This window comes from Schistocerca serialis, chromosome 5 (genome assembly GCF_023864345.2).
Source record: "Schistocerca serialis cubense isolate TAMUIC-IGC-003099 chromosome 5, iqSchSeri2.2, whole genome shotgun sequence".
Classification (NCBI taxonomy): Eukaryota; Metazoa; Arthropoda; class Insecta; order Orthoptera; family Acrididae; genus Schistocerca; species Schistocerca serialis.
In genome coordinates, this window is record NC_064642.1 from 166,407,881 (window position 1) to 166,429,016 (window position 21,136).

Sequence of the window (21,136 nt, forward strand, 5' to 3'; positions counted from 1 at the left end):
ATGTAGCGAAGCTACCTCGGTCCTTCAGAACAATCGCTCAATATCTGAAAACCTAACCCATCGTTCTTCTCCAGTTGCTGGCCAGTAAAACGGAGGCATGCAGCTCGAAGCGTCGTAGCAACAGCAGTCTTCTTCTAGCTGCGATAGTCAGCGCATTGCTATCGTATCGCTAGTATCTAAAATAAAGTTCTAAACAAAGTATCTCTCTCTTGTCTTTAGGGGCACGAGAATTAAAGTTTTTAGAGGCGAATCTTTCACCTTACTATCAAAACATGGTATCCAAATCCAATACAGTGTTACATATTGGAGACTCCAATAATCGCGCTGAACTAAAAACGCATTTTTCAGAATTTTCCCACGCCATCAGAGAAAGACAGATTTACACAGTTCCACAAAAGTCGCCATTTGTCTGTTGCAGTCGCCAAGCATGCGTGCATTTCACACAAGAAATTATTTCGAGAAAGATTAGTTAATGACTAATTGTTTTCGTAGTGTCAAAAATGAAACTCTGCTGAGCTTAATCCTGATTTACGTTTTCCGTGATTTCCCTAAATTGCTCCAGCCAATTGCCGATGGTTCCTTTGAAGCGACATGGCCGACTTCTTTCTTCATGCTTCCCTAATCCGATGAAACCGAGGACCTCGCTTGTTTGGTCTCCTCCCCAGCAACCCAACCCTCTTAAACAGCATTCCATACGAGCAGACTTCTTGCGTCTTTACGTGCGGTTACTCGTACATTAGGCCCTAGGGGGCTGTGCACGGCTCCGTTTAAAAAATAATAACCCCCTGTAGTCATAGTGTCGAGCGCGCACCTTTGCTTTCATGCATCGCAGCTAATTCGCTGCAGATAATAACTTGTAGCTGTGACCTTGCAGTCAAACGGCTTGTGTATTGGCTAGAATTGCGAGTTAATAAAATACACAGAAATACAAAATAAAATTCGAATGAATAATTTAATAACAACGTTCTATTCTAACGTCTGTAAGTGATGTAGACGACAGAGAATTTTTTTTTGAGTAATGTTTATTCAAGAAACGAGATCTCAGGTAAACGGGAACTGGTCACAAGATATTCAGATAAAATACAGAAAACACCTTACGAAATGACAAGCTACGTTGAGAGCGTTGCGAGATGGTAGCACCATCCCCAAACTAAATTATAATCAAAAATATGCGAATACTGAGTCAATTTCGTGATCACAATTCATTAAAGTCTCACTAGCTCAAAACAGTTCAGATTACAACATGATGATTCACAAATTGACACATGCGATACGAAGAATAGTAATTCATAAGTTCTGTAACACAAGCGAAAAAACTTAAGAATCTTACTCTGGATCACAGTTAAACTTCGCGAATTAATATGAAGTACCTTGAGAATTGAAGTATGGTAGCGACCATTCACTGCCCAGAATCTGTCACTTTCCATCAAAAACCACACACTCAAGTATCTAGTACTGCTCCCTTGAGCTCTTCACTAAAGTATGTCCGACTCTCCACTTCACTCCCATAGTGTTCAGCTGCTGTCTGCTCTTCAATTGGTTGAAGGCTGTCGTCACCAAAAATTAATCGTCCTTAAGCTCTACAGACATGATTTGGCGCACTTTACCACTTCCCAGACTAGTGGAAAGTATTACAAAAATATTTCAGTAACGAAATGACATAAACATTCGGTTGCAGTCAGATGATTTGCAGTAAATATAAGTAATAGGTGGTCCATAAATAAATGAGCCAGCATTCTTGCGCAAGTGTGGCACGTTAAATGGCAACGAATTGTCGTTATATATTGTTTAAACACTTATTTATGCCTTCTTTACAGTAGCGCCTTTTGGTTCTCTTTTCAACTGTGGCGTCCACAAACACGTGCTATTGGCCACTTTTAATTAGCACAGTTTTTTAGTACCAGTTGCGATCAACATTTAAATAAAGTTGCTGACGAAATAGTAAACCGTTCATTAAACAACTACACTAGTATGACAGTATGTGAGGTTTTCATACTGTATTCATTTGCTATGTAATTGTGGAGAATACGATTATCTGACAAACATTTGCGTAACAAAAAGGATTTAAATTACGTCTTAAGTCAGTTAATGAAATAGATACAGATGAGTAGCTTTGTGGGATATAGCTACCGTGCAGTGCTATCATCTGAGATATCGTTAGTTTAATGAAGCATTTAAAAGTTGTTAATTCAGAGGTTCGTTGTGAAAATGTTTAGTCACTGTGAAATATTAACCTCTGTAGTTTTAAAGATATTGAAAATATTGTTGTCATTGAATGCGCCACATATTTCTGAGATTGCAAATGGATTCAGATTTGCACTGATATTTTCCGTCGAATTATTATACTCGTAGATTCTCAAAGAACTGTAACGTAGCCATCTTGAAGATTCTCTGACACTCCGCCATTTTTGGTGCATCTCCTGCACAGAGGCCATGCATGCAACAGCTATTAAAGTTCTCTCCGTTGGGTTTTACCCATTTCTCGTCTTTTATAACTGGACTATACAGGGGCGCCTGCGTGATATTCTCATCCTGCCGACTCGCACCCAGCCAAGCAAGTAAATTCAGCTCTATTCAATAACAGCTCTAGGTGGACGAATAACTCGCCCACATAGTGGTAACGTTACAAGTCCCTGACAAATTGACGTTTCACAGCCGAACTTGCAACGAAATAATATTTCAAAGAAGAAATGAGACTAATGACGAAGCGCACAGTTTTGTGACTCTCCTTCGTTATTCCAGCTTGGCAAGGGTATCATACTGGCGAACAGTACGTAGCGACGGCTAGGATGAGGGTGTCGCGAGAGACGTTCCCGTAACTTACAGTCCGACATTTGCCTACCCATAACTATATTTATGCTGATGTCCCGCTTTAAATCTCTCCAGACTGACACTCCCAGTTAGCTGACATTTGTGGCTGATTTAATCGGGTTGTTATCGACTGCGCAACAAATGATATCGGTGTTTCGTATTTTATCCGGAGCTCTGGGTGGAAAGTAGATGAGGACTGAAGACAAGTACTAAAAATTTGAGAAAGCCACAGCAAATAACTCGAAGTGTGAATAGCATGGCTCAGATTGCAGCCGTATCTCAAACTAGAAGTTTTCCCCCGGGACGCGACGGTTTGTGTGGTGCGCACGCCGGTCGCTGATATGGCTACGAGCGGCCTGCTTGCCCGCGCAGGCCACCATGTTTTATCCAAGAATTCGCCGCGGGCAGTTTGTTCCGGTCTAAAACCTCCGCGAATTTCAGGCGGCAGCGCCGTCGGTCGGCGCGCATTTAAAATGTAAGCTATTACGGTTTTTGACCGATTAACTTTGCTAACGCTCTGCACGGCTTTGTGTTTTTTTCAGCGCCGTACCTGGGAGCCGGTCGCGTTCCGCCTCCGCGATGTATTGGATATTGTGTAATAATATTGCGTTTCCGTTTCCGATCCCTCAGGGATATGTATTGATTAATGCCCTTTATATGGGTTATTATTTACGTGTTTCGATTGCCCATGGGGGCGGGGAGGTCGGGAGAAGGGATTGGCGGCCGTTCAGGATAAAAAAAGACTCCCTTCCCATTCGATTTTTTTTAACTTACACGCGAGCGAATATTCTGGGTAATTTAGAAGCGTTCTTTGCGCAGGGTGAGGGTCCCATGTCGATCCGGCCCGCCAACTTATGTGTGTACACAGCCGCCGCTCTGGCCGCTCTCGAATATTTAATGCTCCTGCCAAATAGAACGGAATATTGGTTCGTTAAAAGCTTTGGGCATTTCTGATTTGATTCGGGTATTGGGAATTCGCGGTGACCTCAAACTAGCGGCGCGACCGCTGGTCCACCCGCCAATCAGCGCGCCGCTCCTTGCCTCCACCCCCGCGACCCGACTCGCCTTCTCCGCTCCACCACTCTCGCACCCCCCTCCCCAATCCAGCCACCCACACAGGCTGCAGCGACATACGAGGTAGTAGTCGCCACCTAAATTATCATCTCGTGACGTACGGTGATCTTCGGCTGCGTCACTGCCACTCCCACCCCCATCCCCACCAGTCAATTCATGATAGTCAGTATGATAACTGCTGTGATAATCTTGTAGATTACGTCGTTCGACTATGGACTCCTAAAACACGGGTCTCTGCTTTCCTGTACCGCCGTAACCTCTGGACTCTCACTTCAGTTGTTCACTTGACAATCGGGACTTGTACACCCATCTTTCGCTTCGTCGTTGTGATGTAGGCGACAGCTATCAGTCATGTTCTTAAGCCAGAAGACTCCTAACAGACCGTTCACTTCATAATGTTTAGTTTTAATGATATACTCAGTTTACACTTCCTTTAAGGTTTAGGTGTCCAGTAACTATCACTTAAATTCTCCATAGTATCTTCCAGCCTTTAAGGGCCTCTGAAATAAAATTTTACAGTAACCTGTCAAGTCAGTCTGTTATTACCTGTAGTAATTCTGCAATATCATATCATCACCACGTCGCAATAGACTATAGGCCTTGCAGTTCGCTACCGTTAAGCTTCGCCTTTTGACTTCGTGCATATTTTTCTCTGTGACTTTCCCGTTGGATATTGTCACAAATATTGTCATTATTCTGTTTAAGAAATAATAGAATTGTATAGCCCGGCAAAACTGAGACAATAAAGTAATCTCTTACATCTATCCACTAATTCTATATATTATTTCGATTTTTACCACGACGAATTTTGGTACAGAGACACTGGGTAGCTGATAAAACGGCCCCCGCCTTTTACTTTTGGTTGTCTTAATGTATTCCCAAACTGAAAAGATTACAGTTAACCTTACGCCAAGCGTATTAGACTGTTCCCACTCGTAATTTGTCTAACGAATTGTAATTTTTGAGAACATTTGTCGTGGAGGACAGCGATCTGGTAAAAAGTACTTAAAAAGTAGACACAAACAGTCTCGACTGTAGAAAGATTTATGTTGATGCTAACCGGTGTCGGTCAGTTTTTTACCATTCCGGGACACTCATACCGTGATGGTAGGAGGTGGTGGTGAATGGAGCGGATGTTCTAACTGCACGAACATCGGCTGCTCAGTTGTGGTCGAGACTATTTGAGTCCATTTTTAACGTCTAATGACCTACCTATAAAGGATTCTTCAGGTGACTTTCCAATCTTACACGACTATACATTGTGGAGCACTACCTAGTGGTATGAACTTCGGAAGTACGGTTGTTGCGTCCTCAGTAGTCATCTATCGGGGCGTTGTACAACAAAGTGAATACTACATTGCAAGTTTTATGATGCCACTGTTTTGAATACGAGGTGTGTTCAAAAAATTTCGGAACATCCGTAATTTCCCGCCAATGGTATGTTGGAAGGAAAAGCGGTTGGCATCACTGCACACTGCTGTGTTTAATGTGTAACTGCCGGAAGTCTCATTGCTGTATGTCTGTTAGTTATTGTTCAGTGCTGTATTGAGTAGAACGTTGTGTCGTACGATTGCGAATTTCGAGATGGCAGAGTTAGAGGAGCAGCAAAGCGTCTGCATTAAATTTTTCGTGAAACTAAAGAAAACCTTTACAGAGGTACACCAAATGATGCAGGAAGCATACGGTGATGAGCGCTTGAGACGTACTCGGCGTTACGAATAGTTCACGCGGTTTAAAAGTGGCCGGACGGAAGTCAATGATGATCCAGGTCGTCCTTCGTCGGTAGACGTCTCTTATGTCACGAAAGTCAACAAAATTGTGCGTGTCAATCGAAGACTGACTGTCCGAGAGATTGCAGAAGACTGTAACATGTTAGTTGGATCAGATCATGAAATCCTGACGCAGCACCATGGAATGCTTCGAGTTGCAGCCAAACTCTTCCCACGGCTCATGAGTCAAGACCAGAAAGACCTTCGCCTCCCAATCTGTGAAGAACTTTTGGATCGCGCAAATGAGAACGAGATGTTCCTTAAGAGAATCGTAATAGGCGATGAGACGTGGGTCTATGTTATGATGTTGAGACCAAGGTTCAATCTCCACAATGGATCGCGAAAGTTTCTTTAAGACCAAAAAAAGCTCATCAGGCCAGTCAAAGTTCAAATGGTTCAAATGGCTGTGAGCACTATGGGACTTAATATCTGAGGTCATCAGCCCCCTAGAACTCAGAACTACTTAAACCTAAGGCAGGATTCGAACCTGCGACCGTAGCGATCTCGCGGTTCCAGACAGAAGCGCCTAGAACCGCGTCCGGCCCAGTCAAAGTCATGCTGATAATTTTTTTTTGGCTTTGAAGGATTAGTTCATCCTGAATTCGTGCCTTAGGACAAACTGTTAATTGATGGACTATAGGGTCTGCGGACTTTATTTCCGAAGGTGAAAACTCCGTTGAAAGGACGAAGACCTGCAACGACAAACGAAACAAAAGAAAATCCGCGCTCTACAGCTCTACAGCAGTCCCTATCAGGACTTCTTCGAGAAGTGGAAATGGGGGTGGGAGCGGTGGTATCAATAATGGAGGAGAGTGTTCCGAAGGAGACCATGCACAGTAGGTAAAAGGTAAGCGTAGAAACATTTTGTAGGCAAAGCTCCGGTATTTTTTAGCATACCTCATATAATGCTCGTCACCGTGTAGGGGGTTTTGACAGAGTATGAAACTATGGAAAGACCAAAAGTGCAACAGATGATCATGTCGAATACGGTGTAGGAAACCGTTGGCATTCAAAACAGGTTCCAGTCGACTCAGAATGGAAGTAGTACAGTCCTAGTACGGTTCTCAAAGGAATCTTGTACCGTTTTTCCTACAAAATAGTGTCACGTTGAGGTAACGGAGACGGATGTGTAAAGCGATTATGCACCCTTCTCTTTAAAGTAGACTACAGAGAACCAATAATACTGTGGCGGGCAAGAGAGATGCGACAATTCATCCCCGTGCTCAAAAAAATTAGGACTGGACTATGCGAGCTGTGTGAACAGTAGCCCTGTTGTGTTGGTGAACAGCATCACCGTTGGGGAGTAAACATTGTAGCACGGGACGAACCTGATAAGCCAAACTGGTCACACGGTTCTTGACAGTAATGCGATGTTGCAGAGTAAGCATGGGACACATGGAATGCCACGATATGGCTTCGTAAATCATCACCGGACCCCTGCCATGTTTCACCCGTGGGACGTAAACTCGGCCGAAATTTGGAAAGTGTGAAACAAATCTCACCAGACCTAATGGCATTTTTCCGTTGCCTCGTAGTCCAGCCTTTATGACTTCGGCACCAAGTTTTCCAGTTACGGGCATTTTCATCAAAATTCCACCTCGCACTGCAATTCCTTACTTATGGAACTCCCTTCGTGTTGTTTTGGTGCTGATAGAGTTCGCAAGTGCTGCAATTAGATCTGAGGTGATTTTTGCAGTCGTTACCCTCTTGCCTTTCGTCACAGTCTTCTTCACTCAACACAAACTTTCGTCCGTGTTGTCACATAGCCGATAATGTTTCTCCGCTTTCCGTCTATCGGGTAATTTTCGATGTGGTGCCTCTTGAAACATGGAATACTTGGGCTTCCTAGGTTACTGAAGCACCCGACGTACGAGCGCCACTTTCGCATCCACTTAACTTCGACATAGTTCACTCAAAAGTGCCACGGAACGGTATACTGACCACGACAGGCACTTGCAACACATTGAGGACTTTGCACAAGTGGCGATCGTGGACAAATACAATAGCGCAACCTGCAGGCTGGGCTAGCTTCTGCATTTATGTTCACGTACGCATTTCTCACAGAGTGTTCTTATTTTTGTCCAGTCCCTGTACATGAATTTAGCAGAGGGCGAAATATACAGCGTGGATGCAGCAGCACTTACGCATATTCCGTGTGTTGTTGTAAGTAGTTGAGAGTTTGCTTATTAAGCTTCTGAGTAAGAAGAGAAAAAATATTCTCACTAAATCAATCTCGAATAGGATTCGGTCGTAAATGATTAATACAGTATATGAACTAACCCATCGACATGCAGATGGCATAGTCCTGTCCTATTCATGCAAGCCCACTGATTTCGCCCTTTTGATAACGTATCGATCACATCGCTTTCGCTAAATATTTTATATTGCTCAATTACAAGGGAAGTGTCCCAGCTCCATGGCTGAAAACAAATAATACTGATTTTAAAATATGGAGATTTCTCTGACTATCACACATCCTGTAAAAATCTGCAAAGATTTATATAGGCTAACGAACCTAATGACTACGGAAGCAAAACTAATTGAAGAAACAATACCGTGTACTATAGACCACAGAATCGCATGAATTTTGAAAGAGGCATTATTTGGCAAACAGCTACTAAACATTTGGTTGAAACAATATACTCAATTTGATCAAAAGTATCCGGACACGTATTAACGAACATTGTGGCTGGTCCACTCTTCGCCTGTATGACGGCTGGAGGTCTGCTGGGGACACCTTCAGTGAGACGTCTGAAGATCTGTGGAGAAATGATAGCCCATTTTTTCTACAAGAGCCGAAAGCAGAGAATGAAATGTTGATTAAATCAAGATCCTACGCTGCCGACAGGCGTTGATATACATCAACGGGGACAGTTGAAAATGTGTGCCCCGGCCGGGACTCGAACCCGGGATCTCCTGCTTACATAGCAGACGCTCTATCCATCTGAGCCACCGAGGGACAGAGGATAGTGCGACTGCAGGGACTTATCCATTGCACGTTCCCCCTGAGACCCACATTCCCAACTTAATGTCCACACATTACATTCGTAGTGCCGCTGTCCATTACACTCATTACGTGGCAGGCAATCTTACCGAGTCCCGTAAGAGTTCGGGCAACGCATGTGCATCCGCACAGAAGAAGATGATCAGTGGCCGATTAGCCTTAACTATATGAAGATGTTACCTGTTCTTTCGGACATGTCCGAAAGAACAGATACCGTCTTCATATAGAAAGTAGAGAAGGTTGTCATGTTGGACACTGCTGTCTGGAGCGAAGTCGACATTCTAAGTCATCCCAAAGGTATTCCATTGAGCTCAGCTCGGCCCTCTGCTCAGACTATTCAATTTGAAAAATGTTATTGCCCACAGACACGGTCTCTGAGTTGTCGCTTTACGATCTGCTACATTGTTATGCTGATACAAATAATCGTTTCTGAACTGTTCCTCTACTTTAGGTAGCAAACACAATTCCAAGCGTCGCTTAGCATTTGACTGCAGAAATGCGTGGCTCACGAGGAGCTGCTCTACCATTTTAACGCACTTCGCACAGTCATCGGGTTTCGTTCGAGCTGCTGCATCTTTGTAATCTAACCTTATTAGATTTCTTGCCAAAAGCTTGTATTTCAATACACTAAATAGATTATCGCGAGGTAGCCTTCGTGTTATAGTCATTGCCAGTGTAGATTTGGCAGCTTCCCTGTGGCTATCGTCAATCATTTAACAGCGCAATTTGTCACAGATTTATTTAAGCTCTATTTAATTGTATGTAGACTGCGATTTGCTATGCCAAAGCTGAATCAAGGTCATCGTTCCAAGTAGGATTCCCCTGCGACACTAATTTCGCTAGAAGTGACACGTTAATTCGTACTAAATAGACCACTGAGTTCTTTACCGCAGGTGAAGTTGACAACTCTTCTTTCCTTTACTTTTCGAGTTTTACGCCTTGTTGAGATCTGACAAGGTATATCTGTAAAAAACCAGGTGCCAACCAGTACTAATACCTTAACACGCTCAGTAGTTCTGCTATATTTCTGATCTACTTTCGGATTTACTGCTGTGTTTGTTGCTAACTGAGGATTCAGCGTTTGGAAATCTCATGATCACGAGTCCCGAGTCGTAGGACGTGTAACTATGACAAATCAGACGTATTTATTATTGTGTGATAAATAAGGGGCAGTGCATTTCGGTACCTGCACTGTACCCAGGTGCGCGTGAAGCCGGTGCCACCGCTGCTGCGAGGAGAGAGCGCCTGCGACAAGTGCCAGGTACGCAGTAAATATCCACCCGTTGACGATCGCCATTTCTGTCCGTGAGCAGTTATTTGCAGCGTTTTCCATTGATTTTTATTCGAGAGCTGCCAATAAGTGCGGACATTTAGTTTTTAATATAATCTCGTCTGCAGTTAAAAGTCTATTTTATGTTACGCGATTACGTCTCCGTCAAAGATACGGTGTTTAGATAACGTAAAAATTTCACGTTTTCATTTTCGCTCTGGAGCGTAAACGTATCGTAAATAAAATGGACGGACCGACATGAACTGATTTACGACATAGGTAGGAAGTGTTAATTCTTTTGTCTTTCTGTGAAAATATAGAATTAACTGCACTTTATGTTCTGCTTTTACTGCCGTGAGAATTTTGTTAAAAATTTCTCTCTGAGCCAAGACCAGTCAAGTACGTTCATCGTGGGTCGCACTGTTTGAAATTATTGTCGTTGGGAGCTTCTAACTTTCCCGTTAACGTAAGATCTGACTTACTGAAACCTGTAGTTTGTTTTAATTGAACTTCAATTTACTGCTGGACGACAACTAACACCTCTGATTCTTGTGTAGGTAATAAAGAGAATTCCAGTGAAGATATATAATTTTCTCGCCCGTAGCTGTCGCCATAACATTTACGTGTTTGTTTCTCCGTTAAATAATTGACTATACTTACAGTAGTTAGCAACGTAGTGTTAGCATAAGTGGCAACATAGTGAAAATGGGACGAACTTATGGGCTGTTTCAGATTTATCGTGGAAGTTTAATAACGCTATTGAAATTCGTTTACAACTGACATAAATGCACTGATTGACTATTTATGCACTATTTGATGTGAGAGGGAGAAACAGAGAGAGAGAGAGAGAGAGAGAGAGAGAGAGAGAGAGAGAGATCCTAGGTCGTTTTAGTTGCTACTTTCAACTTTCTATAATCTTCGTTGTTGATGAAACTAATGGTCATTCAGGCGCTAGGAAACTTTTTACTTCGCTCACGTTTTCGTACCCTTTCCCGACAAATACTACATGTCATATGGACATATTCGTATCACATATAGATTAGCCGCTCTGCTGCCCTCTGACTGTACAGAGATGGTAATGCAAGCACGTACAAGCAGTTGATTCTCTGATATTTCATTCAACAACTAACCTGGCTGGCTTGCATATTCCTATTTAGTTCTGCAGACTTCGCCGTGAGAGGGAGAAAATAACGCAATGGTGCCACGCTGGCCCGTTACTTGGGAGAATCGTGGATCGAATCCCGATGGTACTAGTTCCATTCGTTGTTCTCTTGCAGCCCTGAATATCGGGACCCCTGCAAATGTACCAGTGTTCTTAACGTGTCCGTCGTCAATAGACAAAGAAACATTGAAATATTTCCAGGAAGGCATACGGAGTTGTTGCACTCCTACTACAAAGGTTTTTCCTATTCGATCAGAGGCGGAGATGGAGTACTTTCGAGCTCGGGGGGCTTCGTCCGACCATCTGTGGAACATCGACGCGCAGCTGTTTGTGGCAGTGCTAGCTCCACTGATTGACAAATAACTATGGATCGCGCTGATGGAACACATGTAACATATGTAATGTATCTCGAATTAGGCAAATATTTGCGCTTGACGGACAAAGTTTGCAAGGGACAGTCCAGTGCAGGGGTTCATAGTTCGTGCTCCAATAACCAAATGAGTTTTTTCCAAAGTTGTTTGTACGTCTTCGTCTTTCTTTCGGGACTCCTGTGTGATGTCAGATAAAAACACATTGTTCTTATCTTGTAACCAGAAACTAGTTTTGTTGAACTTTCTTTCCGTGTAACAGGCTGTCACCTTGATCACTACGGTGTGCGACGCGCCTGCTCTTCAGATTATTGAACCTCGAGAGTAATCCACGGCTGTCTTTCAGGAAAGTGTCACAGTAGTTTTATGCGTGACTGATTCATTTCGGATGACCAAAAGTGTTCCAGTTCTTCGTATGTCATGTACTTTATTGTCGTACTTTTCTTTGTAATAGTTTTCGTAGCAAGTTGCCACGTATTGCAGACTTTTATTTAGTAGTTAGCCGTGCGTTCTTTCATCGAAGTGCACTTATTTGTGTCTGTCAAAAAACTTTAGTTCCAGCACCCCCACAATAGTTACACAACTACACCGTATTTCACCTTAGGCACAACACGTCGCGTCAGGGGCTACACAGGAACGCTAGCTGAAACTTCGGAAATGACGTCACAATGTTGTGTTGAGACACTATCATCTCTTGTCGGAGAACGTTTGAAGGCGCTTCTGGAGCTGTATTCTGTAAAATGGTGCATTCTCGCCCACGCCACGCTTTGGCCCATTAAAGGTTACTGCCTGAACCTAGTCTTTAAGTACGGTCTTGCGAAAAGAGCAAAGAAGCAAACACGTACTCGTGCACGAGACGCCGTTATTATTTAAATTTTTACGATACCTTCGGATACACAGTGAATTCATTATGTTGATAGTTTCGCTCTGAGCTTGAAACAGTTTACAGCGCTATTAATCTTTTAACGTTTTTCTTATCAATGACAGTAAAATTCTTTGTTCGCTTTTTATAACTCAGATAACGATTTATTTAAATTTTAAATGTCAATATATCCCTGGCGCTTTATCTGGCGCGAATGACTTTCTTTTCATCCTGGAACCGAAGAATGGCGAGTTTTACGAACGGCGGCCATTTGAAGCCATTGTACGTTACCCGCAGCGCTTTTATGAAAGCAGGTGCATAAGGAGTAGCATCAAAAAAATCGGGGAAGCGGGTCGCATAATCGCCTTCTGCTTACGTCCTGGCCATCGCTGCTCTGAAAGTATAAAAAGGAAAGTCAGCGTCCGCTGGAAGCGCACCCATATCGAATTGATTGGCTACGGAGGACAGAAACAAATGTGTCCGTCACACGGGAGGGCACGCACAATAGCTAATAACGGACACTGCTCCCCCGGCTTAAGGGCTGCGTGCGCTTCCCTCATACTCGTAGCCACCGAATCGAAGTACCTAACACAAGTCGTATGCAGGTAAACTCCCGTAGAGAGCCGAGACCAGGGGGTTGAATAAAACCTGCAACCTCCCTTGGAACAGTACGTGAGGGGTTGAGGCGGCGTGTTAGGGAAAGTAATACAGAAGCTTTGTTAAACAGTCACTACATCTTACATTTGTTGTTTTTATTGTGTGTGGGTGTTTTTTTTCTTAAATTAGTGTTGATGCGTTCAGAATGATGTTTTTAGTTACCGTCTTGGGATCAGTTGGACAAGGATAGATAACAGAGTTAATAATGGTCATTTTTGAATCATTCGCTCGAAGCTTGTATACAGGGTGTCCCAGGAGGAGTAATGAATAACCGGGGAGATGATTGGCCACGATCATTCGAAGCAAAAAGGTCTAGTAAACTGGATTCTAAAATGTATTCCTTAAGAGCTAAGAGCACTTGTTCAGTAGAACTGTGTTTCAGAGTAGCGAAAATGAAAAAGTGCTCATATCTCTTAAGATATACATTTTAGAGCCCACGTTTACCACATGTTTTTTGCTTCGAATGACTGTTCCTTTTGTCATATGGATGCATACTTACCATTCCTCCTGGACACCTACTAGAGATACGAATGGCAGGATTCGACTTGCTAACGCCGCGCTTGGTCTCGGTTATTTCCTGAAGTTGCATGCCTAACATTCAGTGAATGTGATGACTTTCTTAAGGTTACTCGTTTTACCGCAGCCGTTTTCATCCCGCACAGTATGGTGCTAATGAATCTGTGTAGGACCTGTCCACCCCTGAGGAGCGAATATGGTATAGTAAAACAGAAACGAGAAGTTCACTTCGTAGCCGGCCGGAGTGGCCGAGCGGTTAAAGGCGCTACGGTCGCAGGTTCGAATCCTGCCTCGGACATGGATGTGTGTGATGTCCTTAGGTTAGTTAGGTTTAAGTAGTTCTAAGTTCTAGGGGACTTATGACCACAGCAGTTGAGTCCCATAGTGCTCAGAGCCATTTGAACCGTTTGTTCACTTCGTTCTTCCATGCGGGGCTGAAGCGAAACGGGCAGCATCACCTGCTGACAGGGTGTACGTGAGCACTCTCGAAGTACTCGTAAGCCACATCGTTTTTCATGTGGAGAACATACATGACTATTACACGAATTGCATGACAGAAATGCGTGCAAAACCGCTTCAGGTTTCTGTTGATGGTCCATGAAGCTACCTAACAACCTAAAAATGTAACGGATGATTAATATCTTACACATAAATGCAAAACTAAGAATAGGACTATTAGCACTGAATTCATTCTTCTTCTTCCTCCTCTTCTTCTTCTTTTTCTTCTATTTCTTCTTCTTCCCTATCGTGTGTCCTACATTGATGCAGGGTACGATTGCTTGGTTGCTTTCCGCCGTAACATTCTTTTGAGTAGATTCTCGGGTCTCTAGGACTTCCATTTGTGTGTCTCCCTTGACTTCGTCTGTCTGCCGCTGGCTGGAACGGGAACGTGGTCGATTCCTCCTGTGTCGTAGTGGAGGGGAGTTTTTGCAACTGAGCTGCCATCGCTTCTGGGTAAGTTCTACGGCCTGTATTGCGCAATTTGTTGGTTATTGCAGTCACTCCCAGTCGTTTCCTTACTTTTTTTCCTCGTATACTCCAGCTTTAAGACACCCATGGATCAGCACAACATTTTCGTTTCCAGCTTATTACAGGGTTTGTATGTATTTCGTTGTTGTTGCCCAACACTCTGAATTGTATACATCTGTTGCGCGGAGGTCGGATTTGCAACTCTTCCCTTAAAATGGATGGGTACTTTATCACGTGGCATGCTAGTGACTGGATGCCAGGAAAAATAAAATTGTGATCGGGGCGTCTGTGAACGTCTCGCCGTATGAAGTTAGGAGAGAAAGAAGGAATATTAGGGGTTTAATGTCCCCTCGATATCGAGGTCATCAGAGATGGAGCAAAAGTTCGCATTGTTTCAAGGACAGGGAAGGAAATCAGCCGTGCCAATTCAAATGAATCATACCGACATTCGCCTGTAGCGTTTTAGGGAAATCACGGATGACCTAAATCCGGATGGCCGGACACGGATTTGAACCGTCGTTCTCCCGAATGCGAGCCCAGTGCTCTAACTACTACGCCACTTCGCTCGGTTGCTTTGAGAGAACGAGAGTATTTAAAAATTGTAATTTCTCTTAATGATTGGCTGTCTATGACGCCGGTATTGTTAAACTGGAATCTAAATACTATTCTTCATGCTCGACATCAAGTCGTTATTGCTTAAAAGATTTTTCCAGCTCAGCGTGAGATTTTGGAGATCATGGCAGGTTCGAACGGCAACGGCGGGAAACACATTATAAGTGTATAGCATCAACCTAGCGTGGGTTGTCTCTTGTCGTTATGAGTATACAAAGGGTGAAAAGGTGCGTTGAGAGCGCATAAGCTTGTTGCTCCATAACGTTGATTAGAAAAGATTAAATTCAGCTAGCAGAAAAAAGCACTTCTAATGCTAAAGTAGAGGGTGTGGATACATAGCACATAGGCTTTTGCAGTAATGTGGTCTGGAAATGACACAAAGAAAATACATACGGACTGCAGCTGAGCGATGATTAAGGTGGCACTCGGACGGGTGGAGAGGGTCGACGAGAACGGGGGAGGGGGGGGGGGGGCAGAGGAGTGATAGAAAACTAGGAAGAGAAACAGGAACAAATTGAGAACAGGGTTTTTTTTATCAGGAGTACTGTAGCTGTTAGTGGTGGAAATCCTTCAGTGTATTTCAGTAATTACGTTTTTTTCGAGTTGTATTTGCAAATTGCTTGGGTGTTCCTGCGGTGCTACAAATTAACGTAGACGTAATACGAAATTCAGAAGATTGCCCTTTACAACTACACGAGTTGTACGGCGCCTGCGAAACGTGTGTACCTCATCGAGCCATCCGCACTGCGAGGCGAGCGCCACACCCTGGCGGTTTTTACTGGAGCGGCGAGTGGCGGCCGCTTCTTGCGGAGGCCAGCTGTGTTTTGCCCGCCGGTTGTAGCCGTCGGCCGCTGCCCGGACCCGAGGCGCGTTCTTGCTGCCCGCGTCGCCCGTTATAAATATTGTAACTGTGACATATTGGAGCCGTCCCCACGTGGCCATCTGGCGCTGTTGCTGAATAATTAATAACGCCGTGTATATTACGTTTGTGGAAATCTATTATGTATATTTATAAACGAATGGCGGTTGGCGAAACGTCGGAGCAGCGATCGCGGGTGGCGGCGAGGGAGCTGGTGGTCGGGCCGTTGTGTGGAGGGAGGCGAGTGGAGAACAGAGCGTTGCAAGGGAAAAAATGAAGGGCGGCCGAGTTCGACGGGGGAGGGTGGGGGAATATTGTTTTTTGTTTGTGATATTGGAACCGAGCGCAGTGGGCGCGCATGTCGTGAGAGCTGCCGCTACCGCTGCCGCGCCGGGGTTGGGGTCCGTGCGTGTGCGTGAGGCGCGGGAGGGGCGGGTAAGCAGTGCGGGTATGTTCCGAGGAAATGCACACGAGATGTGGAGAGGCGGAAAAAAAGAAGAGGGGTGCCGAGCAAAAAATCGATAGTTGCGTAAATAACAGCGGCTTGTCGGCGGCGCCCTCGTCGTTCCGCGCGCCTGCTCCGCCGAGAGGCGGCACATGCTCGCGGGCCGGGCTGCCCCGCCCCGGCTGCGAGTCGAGGACCCCGGGACCCGGGCCCGAACCGCACCAGCGCCGCTACCCTACCAATATGATCGATTTTCTGATCTATTCCATTCCCATACTGAGTCAGGGAAAAACGACTTTCTGCGTTCTATATCTATAGTCAGTGAGCCACATCTCGGTGTGTGATAGGGGGGACTTCCAGTACGACTACCCCACCCTTTCCCCGCCCCTGTTCTGTTCGCCAACGGCGCGTGGTAAGAGTAATTGCCCTTAAACCTCCGTGTTAGCTTCAATTTCTTGGATTTTCTCTTTATAGTCATTTCGCTAGACGTATGTGGGAAGAAGTAATATGTTGCTCAACTCTTCACGGAACATATTATCTTGCAATTTCAGTAGTAAACATCGCCGAATTCTACGAGGCCTCTCCTGCACTGTGTGCCACTGCAGTTTGTCGGGCATCTCCGTAGTGCTCTCACACTGTCTAAACCATCCCTTGACGAAACGCGCAGATCTTCTTTGGATCCTGCGATCTCGTCTGTTGATCCAGTCTAACGAGCAATATCCATAAATCGATCGAACAAGAGTTTTGTAAGCCACTTCTTTCTTTGTGTTGCGCGTCTAATTCCTTGCGACCAAATTAAGGAGCAAATCTCCGTGATCACGCAACGAGCCAGTGTACGAAACTAACATCATGAAAGATATAATCGATGGAATAAAATTTACACGATCGTATGCAGATAACATGCTACTGAATATATATTAGCATAATCTACAACATAACACTGAAATTAGCATAATTTTTTTCCAGGCACTCTTCGACAGAATAGAAAGAGTGATCGATTTGGAAGTTCTTCAGTTTCGACTTGAAAGTGCGAGGATTTTTTTTTAAATTGTTGTGGTAGCTATTGAAAATGGAATACTGCATGCCTTTCTTCACAGGAGACAAGGTGGTCCTTTCTTCACAGGAGACAAGGTAGTGTGATCCAAATGCAGATCGGGCTTCTGGCTAGTAATAACTGAGTGAAAGCTTCTAACACTTGTGACTAAGCACATATTGTTAACAACAAGCGACATTGCAGAAAATACGTATTGAAAGACCAGTGTTAGTATCCCGACTCCTGAACAGGCATCGACAAGAGTTTCGCGAAATTACCTGTCCTATTTCTCGAACTGCCAGTTCCTGAACCTGGGCTTTCCATGACAGTTTACCTTCTACCGGGACACTTAGGAATTACAATTTTTCAGACTCACTTTTCATATGCCCATACTGTGTAATCAAAATGTAAGTTTTAGTTGAATTGTGTGTTGGAAACTGTAAAACGGAGTGTTCCTGTGATTTAGCAACAATTTATTTTCTGCAGGCTATGAGCCTATGTCTTGAACTGCATAATTTGGCGCTTTGCCTATGTTGCACTCAACGTCCTTCACTACCAACCTAAAGTCATCTGCAGACAGAAATGTTTTAGAATCACACTTCATATTAGAAGGCGTGTGATTTATGTATACAAGAAACAGTAATGGTTCCAGCATTGACCACAGACATAACCCTGCTCCGGCGGGAGGGCCCTCTAGTATGTGGCGCTTGAGGCGTAAAGTTTAGTAAAACTGTAGTAAACTTTTTTAAATAGTCAGACAAGAGAGCAGCAGCTCACTTGCCGACAGGTTTGCCATCTGTTTTAACTTACGATCAATGAATGTGGTGCGACTTGTAAGGTTTTGTGAAATGCCTCACCTGTTCCCTAAAATTTTAGGGGGAAGATCTTAATATATTATCGGGTGGTTGGCTCATCCTTGTTTTTGTAAATAATTAGCCAGTCGCATTTCCCTTTGTCATTATTTTGGTTTTCCTTTTGTGTCATCTGTGTTTTAATTGCTAGATTAAGAATATCTGACCAATTTTACGCTTCTTAAATATATATAAGATAGTGTGATTGTGCCTCTCCCTGTGATCGTCGCTTAAGAGTGAATTAGTGTAAGCTTGTCGGACTTAAATCTTATTTGTTTTATGACATTTTAACCACATTCGTTACTACTAACTTTCGTACGGGCGCTTATAATCCGACCATTGATCGCCTACAAACAGCAACAACCCCCCCCCCCCCAAACGCACATACATACTTAACCGTGCACCAGTCAGTCAACATCTCATAGAATAGCCGTTCTCGTTGTACTGTGAAGAACGACCTTTGTATGGGAGGAACCAATTGTAAGCTGCTGCTTCTCTTATGTCAAAATGGTCCAACTTCTGCAGTAATATTTTGCGATCAAAACAATCAGGCACGTTAGTTAAATCAAAGAAAACGCATAGCCTTTGCTTCTTTTTATATAATCTGTCCAGTGCCACAGAAAAGAGAGTACAGAATATTCTAAAACCGCAGTACACGTAGACATCAAATTTTGTGAACTAAAGTTATCAGTTACCCAATATAAAACACCTGTGACATACAAATAGATTTGTCCGCAGCTCGTGGTCTCGCGGTCGCGTTCTCGCTTCCCGAGCACGGGGTCCCGGGTTCGATTCCCGGTGGGGTCAGGGAATTTCATGACTGTGTGTTTGTGTTGTCCTCATCATTTCATCATCATTCATGAAAGTGGCGTGATTGGATTGAACAAAGGTTGGAAACTTGTTCGGGCGCTGGTAACCGCGCAGTTGAGCGCCCCACAAACCAAACTTCATCACCTCATACAAATAGATTTAAAATTGTGTACGTAACCCTTTTCTCCCTTTTGATAAAGCGGTTTAACTACTGAGCTCTTTAATCGTTCAGGAAAGTTACCACTTCTCAAGTAAAACTATAAATGTGACTAAGTATAAGCTAACATACGCAGCACAATGCTCAGTATCCTGCTGTGGCTCCCATTATATCGATGAGAGTACTTACTTAGTCTGCAGCGATTTAATTGTTGAATAAATCTTCCCCCTTGTCAGTATCATGGAGGTGTATTGAGATAGCGGTCTTAAGAAAGCAATTTTCTAAGAAAGTTGTGTGATTCCTTGTAGGAACTAAGTTTTTATTTTATTGACCTGTTACGATTTGTCGCTGTACATATCTTGACATCGCTTGTATCAATAAACCTACACTGAGCATTGCCTCCGTAGGACCTGGCTTCGTTTTCGAATTTTTTATGACATATTCCAGAGCCAGATCATTACCAATTGCGACTCCTTAGCAAGTCATCAACAGATAACGTGAATACGTTGCATAGTTAGCCGCCAAAGTACAAGGCCAGGAGAGGCGCTCACGTCCCGTCGACGTCGAGGTTATTAGAGACGTAGCACGAGCTCGGATTGGGGAAAGACGGCAAGAAATCTTGCTGTGTGTTTTTGAAAGGAAGAGTCCCAACATTCACCTTAATCGATTTAGAGAAACCATAGACGACCTAAATGTGCATGGCCAGTCTTGGATATGAACCGCCGTCCTCCGGAATACGTCTCCCGTTTTTAAGCACAGCGTCACTTCGTTTGGTCGTCGCATTTGTGGAAGGGGCTACGCTTTCTTCATATTTTCTTCGTCGTTCTTCACATGTATTTACAAAAGCTTTTGTGAGAAACTTATGTGCTTTCAGTGCGCATAGATGGTCTTTAAACTCCGATGCTAATTCTGTGCTACTTTCTTCCTATTTAGTATTGCAGAATTATATCCGTATAAGAGAATGCGGCACTTGTGAAATTTTATTAACTGCGAAGCTAGTTCATACATATGGTTCACATAGGCCCGGGCTTGCCTTATAATTTAAGTAATAACATTAGAATAATTTCGCCCAGATCGCTGTTGTTTTTATGAGCTTCATTGTAACTTGGAATGTGGTCATCTATGACAGCTTCGCGTGTCTCACATGTCCGTAATTATATAGTATGTACGTCATTCATCAGTAAGCGTAAGTACGGTATGTTTTGCGGAAAAGTAGGTCGAAAATTGGCCTAGTTTTGTTAAATCTAATTTGTGTTTCGATGTATGAAGTAAACATAGGATTCCATAAACTGACGGATTTTTCATCGAAGGTAGCTCATAACTCTTAAAACAGTTAATAAAAATAACCTTTGCAAGCATAGGCAGTCCTCTTGGTATGGAAGGATTGCAAGAACGTTAATTTTTGTATTCATGTGGGAGGTCAAAACAAATGATGGCTTTGCTAACCTCACCACAGACGATACTAGAAAAGAAGGTGAACGGCGACCTCTTCTTTTCCGCGAGAGGCGGGATGTTGTACTGGAGATAAGCGATGGATTCCGCTGGGTGCCTAGAGCCGCACGCAAAGCGGCCTTAAGATAGCGGCGGCCGTGACTGCGGCCGGGGCGCGCTGTTTGCTCTGGTGCTCTCGCCGGCTCCGAATTTGGGGGACGCTGGCAGCCGACCCGCAGGTAAACTGCGGCCGAGCTGTTTACCGCTCGCAGTTTCCTATTAACGATATATATCTAGCTTTGGCCGAGGCCCGCTCCGCGCCTCGCTCCCTATTGCGCCGAGCCTTCATTTGTTGCTGTGCTAAACTGGGTACACAAACGCTGCTCGTAGGCTCCGCCCCCGTTCGGTTTGTACATAATTGTACGGTCGCGGGCAGGACGTCGCGGCTATTTGTCTAGTGTAATGGCTGTGTGCTG

General features: G+C 44.0%; 1 protein-coding gene and 1 non-coding gene across 2 annotated transcripts in view; one reads left to right on the forward strand and one right to left on the reverse strand.

Moving 5' to 3' along the window:
• Positions 1-21,136, forward strand: part of LOC126481822 (protein bric-a-brac 1-like) — a 1,776,705-nt gene that overhangs the window by 1,088,648 nt on the left and 666,921 nt on the right. The window lies entirely within an intron of this gene.
• On the reverse strand, positions 8,540-8,613 carry Trnat-ugu (transfer RNA threonine (anticodon UGU)). The gene has a single exon. It is a non-coding gene; the product is annotated as a tRNA-Thr (tRNA).